We start from the raw sequence: 9,582 nt of genomic DNA on the forward strand, positions 1-9,582 counted from the left end.
ATTTATTGTGTGGATGTAGGAATCACTCTAGGCCAATCATTTCAAAAATCTAGACAATGGTAATTTTGTAATCTTAGCTATTAATTATTTTTGGTAAATTTTTAAACTAAATAACATCCCTTTAAATAGGAGATCGGTTTTAATTCAAACCTAATTCATTTTTATTAACCCTACCCACCCACAGTTGTAGAAGACAACCACCACGATCGAAAGTTTGGATTGTGACAGAACACCACTTGTGATTCCCTTCATCTCTCCGCTTTCTTCAGAAAAACACCAAGCCATTATCGCCATCTACATGTTCACCTGCAATTCTGATTTAAGAGGTTGGTTTTTGTTTTTGTTACCGATACACACACATATACGTGCATAAAGAGGGCTCGAATCAAGAGAGAAGGAGAAGACTATATGTGATTGAGATTATATGAAGCCCTAGTTGTCTGTATTCAATCGCTTGGCTCTCCTTTCCAGTTTGTCGGCGCAGTAACCCTAGCCCATCAATGGTTCTTGGAAGTATAAGAAATGGGTTTGCTGTTCCAATGAAAGAAGAGAATAAGTTGTTCCTTATGAGGGCACTTATACCACTTCATAAAGCCAAATTTATTAATTACTATCATCAACAGTTTTCTTACTGTATAATTCAATTTTTTGAAAAAGATTATAAATTGGTTGATATTGTGATTAGAGGGTTATTGAAATATTGGCCTGTTACTAACTGTGGTAAAGGGATTCTGTTTCTTAGTGAATTAGAAGAAGTTCTTGATGAAACACAACCTACAGAGTTTCAACAATGCATGATTCCTCTTTTTAGACAAATCGGACGCTGCATTAATAGCCCTAATTTCCAGGTTTGTTATTACTTATTACTCATAATCTTTTATATTGTTAAAATACTTGGTATCCAAAAAAGTTTGTTAATTTCAAGATGACTTGTAGGTTACAGAACGGGTGCTTTTCTTGTGGAACAATGAACATATTGCGGACTTGATTGTAGAGAATCGAGACATCATTTTACCTATCCTCTTTGAACCCTTAGAGAAGAACATCAGAGGTCACTGGAACACTGCTATCAATGTCTTAACTAGAAATGTAAGAAAATTGTTCATTGAAATGGATTCAGACCTTTTTGAAGAATGCAGTAATCAGTTCTGGGGAAAAAGAAGCCATGTCTAATAAAATGCTTGAGCAACGAGAGTTGACTTGGAAGAAACTTGAAGCAATTGCATCAGATGGGGGAGGAGATGATATAGTTATGGTTAATTAAATTGCATTTTTTTTCATTCTTACCCTTTCTCCCACCTAGAGTTCTTGCTACTTTCAAAGATCCGAAAGGGAAGAGGTATGAGTCATTTTCTCCTACAGCCTGACAGAGCACAACGGTTTGCTTTTTTTTTTCATGTTTTCCCTTTTAGAGTAATTTCTATTTTTGTTGAAATAGAGTTATTGGGTTGATAATAAGTAAACGTGGTCATGATTTTAACATCATCATAGGGATGTTTTCAAATTCTATAACTTTCTCTTATTGTGGTCAAATGAACCACATGTCACTATTTTTTCGTGAATACAAATTCCTATCAATGGTTATACCGTTATATCTAAATTATCTACACATAAACAGATCACCGCCCCGATGCCACCCTTATCTTAGAAAAAATCGGTATTTTTGTTGAAGACTTGACCTCTCTCCCATCACTTGATGTGGCAGCAAAGAAATCACCATAATCTATTTGGCCACGTGATTTCTTGACGTGATTTCAAAAGGGTTGATACATAGTAAGATTTGAAGTCGGTTTGAAGCCTGGTGAAGAATGGAAAGTAAGAAAACAATATTCGTTCAAAATGGATTAGCATGTTTTTCTGTTAGAATGGATTAGCAACAATATTCTATTAGAATGTATTAGTGTTTTACTTAGATTTCAATGTTTCTATTTGATTTTTAACCATTCTCAGTTTTATTCTTTAAGAATAAATGTAATTGTTAACCATTATTACTTGTATTCTTTCAGAATGTATGTCATTTATGTATGTTCATAGTTGTATTTGTTAAGAATGAATATAATTACTGATTTTAAGATATTAAAACTCTTTTCATATAAAATTTGTATTCATTAAAAATTATTAATCTTGATAATATATGTTTATAGTAAAATACTCTTAGAATGAAATTAGATGTTAATCATGATAAACACATTCTTTTAGAATGTCCGAATTAATACATGTATTATCCAAAAAATCAGATTTTTAAAGTTTAGAGAATTAATTATTTCCTAAAATCTACAATTTTCCTTTTTTAAATTTATGTTAATTGACTAAAATACCCTTAGAATGAAATTAGATGGTAATTTTCAATTATCTTTAATTTAATAATATGTATTAATCACTTTCTTAAAATAAATAAAATGATTGGCTCACAATCATTCCCACATCCATACAATAATTAGTTAAAATACAACAACCTAAGCCTATATATATATATATATATATATACACACACACACACACTCACACACACACATATCTATATATCATTAGAAAGGAATCGATGATGTTGTCATTATAAGACTAATATTGAATACTTTCGACATTAGTTTAGTACAAATATCATTAAATCTATTTAAAATAATATTATAAAAGGACGTTATGTCGTTTAAATAACTATAAGATCGTTTAATTAACTATAAATGGTAATTTTTGAAAATTCAATTACTATAAATATGAGGCTCTAGGCTCTCATATTTCTTGCACCATTCTCTTGATTCAAGAGTCTTTCTCTTCTTATCCCCGAGCATTTCGGTCCCTCGTGATTCGACTTTTCTTTCTGTGGTTTTAGTATATTAAGGTGAGTGCTGAAGCGCTACAAGAATATTTAGTTCTGCCCCTGCAAAGTCCGGTTTCTTGCTAAACCACCTATAAGTAGAGTTATGCTTACTGTGGTTTAAGTATAACTTATGTTTAAGTTCATTATCGTTACTATGAACCTATAAACAAGATTTATCAGTAATTCCAAGTCATTATACTGATTGATCTACTTAAGGGAGAGGTGTCTAGAATGGTCACGTTGGCTTGGTTGTTGGATTTCATAAAAGCTATATGTTGAAATGGTCCTGCCTCCCAACTACCCTGCCTGGCTGATCCTTACTTGATAGATCTTGAAGTAGACTTTAAATTAATGATGAATCTAGACTAATAATTATTCGCAATAAATTTATTTCTAGAAGTGAAAATTTTATAACTTGTTAAGACCTATATAAGTTGGATGGTGTCACTATTGTGAAACTCGTAAGTATCAACACCCAAAAATTTGAACTAAAGCCTTATCTTCTTTCTTTTTCTTCCTTATTGAGAGTTTAGATGGATAGAAAGATAAACCATTCTATAGATTTTTATGAGAACTAGAAGCAAACTTGAAACATCCTTTAAGGTTTTAGATTACATCATCAACTAAAAAGAATCGAAAGGTGTCATTTCACTTAGTTCTCTATTTTCAAGTTAAGGTTTGGGGATTTTCCCCAAATCTAAAATCTGATATTATCTGTAACATCCGGATTTCCAGGTATATCATTTGTTATTATTTATTATTTATCTTTTGAGCTACTCGACGAGTCGGTGCTCCAACTCGTCGAGTAGAGTCGCGATGTGCCACGTGGGACTAATGACCTACTCGACGAGTCCGAGAGCCGACTCGCCGAGTAGGCGTTGGAATGAGAAACCCTAAATCCCCGGGTTTAGAGCCTATTTAAAGGCACATATAGCCTCATTTGCGGCTACCCTTCCTTGAGAGCAAACCCTAAACGACCTTTGAGCCTAGAGAGAGAGTGCTTTGCTAATTGTGAGTGTTTAGTGCATTTTGTGAAGAGAAGAGAAGATTTCCAAGCCAAGGGACAAAAGGGTTCTGCTAGATCTGAGGTTGTTTCACTTCAAAGCTTCTGGGAAAGGTATAAAGCTTGCACCTTTCTCATTATTTTGTATATATCTCATGATTTGTGAATCTAGGGTTTTTCCACCCAAATATGAGGACCTTGAGTGTTCCATGCTCATTGAGAGTGTTGAACTTCAGATCTGGACCATGTGAGGTCCCTAGAGTCCAAAAGTCCCTGCTATATCCAACCATAATAGTGATCTTGAGTGAAAAACCCTTTTGGGGTGTTTTTTGGCATTTTAAGCTCAAAATGCCATCCATGAACGTAAAGCCTGTGACTTTACGTGATAGATGAGCCTTAGGAGTGTAGATCTAGAGTTTGGGGAGGTTTTCTGCTTTGAAAACGATTGAATGAGAGATGAGTCTGAATAGACTCGCCGAGTCAAGAAGCCGACTCGACGAATCGGATGGGGTTGTCCCGATGGTTTTGATCGTGCAGCAACTCGGCGAGTTGACGGGTCAACTCGACGCGTTGAGCCAGACTTTTCAGTGATTCTGTGGATGGCGAGCAGACTCGTTGAGTCCCATGAGTGTACTCGACGAGTAGGGTCAACATGGACTGTTGACTCGAGTTTGACTTCTGTTGACTTGGGGTTTGGTCAAACCTATCTTTGGGAAACCATGGAAGGGTAAATTGGTCTTTTCCTACTGCAAGAGACAGAGAGAGAGAGAGAGAGAGAGAGCTTAGGAAAAATGTGTAATTTAAAGAGTTAATTAGATATAATTATCTTATGTGATTAGGAGGAGGCTAGACTTGGTGATTCGTGTGCGAGAGTATTCATCCACTTAGCTTACTTACGAGGTGAGTCTTCTCACTATACTTACCAAGAGTGGTATCCTTACGTGATTGAGCTGTTTTACGTGTTTATCTGTGCATTGTTATATTTTGCATTATCTCTTGCGATTATTGCTGAATATTGTTGCTATGAGTTTACTGAGTTGGAACCGGAGGGTTCCACTAAGACACATTGACCGGAGGGTCTTATTTAGTTATGGCCTTGAGTGGCTAATGAGTTGTGTCTGTTATTTTGGGGAACTCACTAAGCTTCGCGCTTACCGTGTTATGTGTTATGTGTTTCAGATACTTCCGATGATCGCGGGAAGGCCCCGACATGATTGTACACACACTCGCATATGGAGATATATTTTGGAGGGTCCTGGTTTATGTGATAAACAACTTTTGATAAATAAATTGTATAAATGCTTATACTTGAGATTTTTGGGAAATATGACATGTGATTTTTATGTTTGAAATGAAAAAAATTTGGTTTGAAAAATTTCGGTGTTACATTATCTATGATATTTTAGTTTAAATTCTAGTTAGTTTTAGTCATTAGAACAATTATACACCTTCAATCAACTCATCCATTGGTTTATTTGGAGTTAAATGGTATTTTGGAAGCTTCAAAGCTCTAACAATGATGAAATCTAATTTTCAGAATTCTCTCACATGAAATTGATGTTAGTTTTGACTTAACTTTAAGTTCCTAAACTCCGTTTGAGCTTTGGAATCAATAAATGAGTGATAATTACACTTATGGATATAATTTGAGATTTTATTCTGACTTATGTGTAACGTCCGATTCCTGGTACGTATTTACTTATAATTTATTCATTTTTGAAGAGCTACTCGACGAGTTGGGAGCCCCAGACTTGTCGAGTAGAAACGAGATTGGACGCGGGATCTTAAGCCACCTACTTGACGAGTTGAGAGCCTCGACTCGGCGAGTAGGTCTGCCAGAATGAAACCCTAATTTCGGGGGTTTGCACCCTATTTAAGCATCTTAATCCCCACTTGTTGGCCTCATTTCCAGCCTCCAAGTCCCAAACCCTAATCCACGAAACCCTAGAGCCTTTTGTGAGTTTATGAGCCATTTTTAGTGAACTTTGTGCATTTGAAGCTTGTGAAAAAGAGAAGAAGCTTGGAGATTCAGAAGGAAGCTAGTAGATCCAGAAACAACTTCTCATCCTCTTCATTTTCTGGTAAGCAAGTCTCAACCTTGCTTAGTAGCTTGTTAGATCTTTTCTTTGTCACTTTATAGGGATTATGGTTCAAGAAACTTGGTCCTTGGGAAATGGACGTCCCAAGTGTTCTACCTTCCAGTCTGGGGTCTAGAAGGGGTTTCATGGCATAAAGGTGCAAACTTTATGACCATGGAAGCCCCATGCAAGCTTTAAGGTGTTATTATGGCCTTTTAAGCCCCAAAATGCCATGCATGGAAGGAAATTTAGGAGCTTTACGTGTCCAAATGATGTCTAAGGCCTAGATCTATGCTAGTATGTTTTGGTTTGGAGTATTATGGCGTTTGGACCAAGATCTATGACTTAAAGAGCTAGAGTTTGAGTTAAACTCATGGAGAAGGACTAATAGTGGGTAAAGATGGAAAATTTACCCGTAAAAGGGTATTTCCAGTATTTAGATGAAATATGGAGTTCGGATCTGAAGAGTAAGGGCTTAATCCCTTAAGATGGCCCAAACAGACTGAAGAACTCGTCGATTCCATAGAGGAACTCGACGAGTTGAATCGTTTTGTCCCGATTCTGTACCAGATAGAACTTGGCGAGTCGGGGAGATGACTCAGTGAGTTGGATCGCGATTTCTAGGAATTTTGAGTATAGAACTCGACGATTTGATAGGTCAACTCGGCGAGTTGAGTCAACCTAGAGCATTGAATTTGACCAGGGGTAAAATGGTTATTTTACCCTAAGAAGGATTATCAGATTTTGACTAAGTGTTATTGTGACAATGATAGTCAGGGAGTCATTGGATCAGCCGTCAGAGATTCCCCACCGCGAGAATTCACAGTTAGCTTTGCGAGGTGAGTTTCCTTCAGCAGGAACGGGTCTACGACACCAATGTCGGCCCGTATATATGATATGATTGGTAGCTGAGTGTGGGTGGGGCCCGTACCTCATAGATAGCATGATATAGTACAAGATTTATATGCTTAGTTATACTTGTTGTCTGTATGATACTTGTATGTCATTTTCATGACTAGATGAGTGTGGGCGGGGCCCGTATCTCATAGTAGCTAAGTGTGGGTGGGGCATGTATCTCATAGTAGCTGATTGTGGGAGGGGCCCGTATCTCATAGTAGTTGAGTGTGGGTGGGGCTCGTATCTCACAGTAGTTGAGTGTGGGCGGGGCCCGTATCTCATAGTAGCTGAGTGTGGGTGGGGCTCGTATCTCATTAAGTGTGGGCGGGGCCCTTATCTCCTAGTTGCATGTTATATGTATGGTATGTGGTAGTTTGGGGAGACTCACTAAGCTTCGTGCTTACATTTTACTGTTCTGGTTTCAGGTACTTTCGATAGCAAGGGGAGGAGCTCGGGATGATTGCGGTGCACACACCATTTGTTAGCCTGGAATGTTTTTACTCTGATATGTTTGACAGATATTTATGATATTTTGAGATACATGATCTACGGTTTTATATAATGTTTGGATAATTATCATTTTATTAATGATTTAAAATGAAATTTTTGGACCGTATTTTTGGGGTGTTTCATTATGGCTTCAATTGAATTTCAACCTCTACTTATGACATAACTTAGAATTTGATCTATTAAAATTCATTGAAATGTCATAAGTTTGATTCACCAAGTCAAATTGAAAAACAGTTGGTGAGGATCTATGTTTCTAAAGGTTTTGTGTGGTTTTGAAATTTTTTTAACTTATTTAGAACTTAAACAAGTTTTGGTGGTTGAGAAACCATTATATCATCGCACTTGCATCACATATCCTCATTTATATCATCACACTTGCATCACAAATCCTTGTTTAATTATGTTTTCTAAAATTTTGAACAACTATTATGATGTTAGTAGAAACCTAGGATTATTGGAGATTATTTAGGAATTGGAAGTATACATAAACCTTACCACGACGTGGTGGTCATTTAATTACCACGACGTGTTAAGAACCTTGCCACGACGTGGTGACGGATGGAGCTCAAAACCCTAGATATCGGGTATGGGCCTATTTAAAGGGTGTGATGGCTAGGGTTCAGCCTCCATCACCCTCCCAAGTCCATAGAGCAATCCTAATCCATTGTTTCCATTCTTGAGCTTATTATGGTGCTTTTGGTGATCTTTGAAGGAATGAGGAGAGCATTTTGGTGCAAGGAATCTTTTAGCATGTTCAAGGTGTCACACCCCCGAACCAGACGGCGGAAACGTCTGGGGGCTCGTGTGACTAACACTTGAATAATCATCACAATGAATATACATTAATCTTAGCACGATCATCACCAACATTACATAATACAACCAGCATGAGTTCAAATTGTTAAAAGTACGATAAGTGCTATTACATAAACGAAACCATACACACTTGCAAATCTTCCGGCTTAACGTTTACCTGAGAATACAAGTTATTTTGAAAACGGTCAACATACATAATGTTGGTGAGTTCATAAGTATGTTGAGTAAAAGTCTTTGTAATCTTTTATAAAAACCCAGAAAATCCGATATTTTCTGTAAAATGTCTGAAAATGTTGTGAAAATCAAGTATAAATGCATGTGTGAAGTTCATAGTTATAGCTTATAAAAGAGTAGTTTATTTCATTGTATCGTGAAATAATAATAAATGTATATGAATAATTTCCCCCAGAAAATCCGATATTTTCTGTTTTATAACAATGTCTAGATTCTTGTTTCGTTAAATAAGTTGTTTTGCATTGACACAATCGAAAAGTTTATATTCGAAAGTTTTCTTTTGGTATTGAATCCCTATATGAGCCGTTATAACCATGCATGATAATGACTAGGTCGCCCGTCTTGGTATTTTTCCAAATGTCGGTCTTGCTAAGGATGTTGTCGCCCTAGACTGGCCTAGTCTAGCTGTAGCGAACAGCTAAGGCGTGGGGGTCACCCCGTATAGATCTATACACAAACTCCCGCTTTCCTACCAGGAAACCCTGATTATAACTACAGGCTACGATTGTACACTCAGTGGTGCCAACCGACAAGTCTCACTAGATTCTCAACCTCTTTTTGTACTATGTTTAATGTTTACGTATATGTGATATGTTTTTGTATTCGAAAGGTACATGAATAAGTTTACGAAGTTTAATCATTACATGAAGGTATCGTTACGGCTTACTAACATATGAAATTTCCATTCCAATCCCTATTAGTATGAAATTTGACCACAAAGGCCCAATCACATGTAAAAGGGTAATTTAGGCTCAATAGGCATGTAAATGGGCCACAAAAGCCCAATAAACATGTATCCATAACTTAGGCCCAAATTAACATGTAAGTGGGTCGCAAAACCCAATAAACATGTCATGGAAAACATTGGGCTCAATACACACTTAATTGGGCCCTTAGGGCCCAATGGCCAAATAATGTGAATATTAGGCTCAATAAATAGTTATCGACGTATTTCGTTCGTTTGTTTTTATTCCGTTGTTTGTTTTAGCTTGAGGTTTACTAGATTGATGAAAAGAAGCTTTCATTTTGTAAAAATGACATTTTTGGCCAATAATCCTCCAATTTTTAATTAAGGCCCAAAGTTTTGTAAAAATGACACTTTAGTCCATAATTTATAAAAATTTGTAATTTTGTCCCAAATGTTTGGAATTTCACGGATTTAGCCCAAAAAGTTATATTTTCACATTTAGAACCCTGTTATACAGAAAAGTACATTTTCAGCCCCT

At 36.4% G+C, this 9,582-nt stretch overlaps 1 pseudogene; it reads left to right on the plus strand.

The window, feature by feature from the left end:
* The first annotated feature begins 500 nt into the window (after window positions 1-500).
* On the plus strand, window positions 501-1,264 carry LOC145163275 (serine/threonine protein phosphatase 2A 57 kDa regulatory subunit B' epsilon isoform pseudogene; annotated as a pseudogene).
* Window positions 1,265-9,582: the final 8,318 nt, after the last annotated feature.

This window comes from Lactuca virosa, chromosome 3, assembly GCF_052849685.1.
Source record: "Lactuca virosa cultivar CGN04683 chromosome 3, Lactuca_virosa_CGN04683_v6, whole genome shotgun sequence".
NCBI classification, from domain to species: Eukaryota; Viridiplantae; Streptophyta; class Magnoliopsida; order Asterales; family Asteraceae; genus Lactuca; species Lactuca virosa.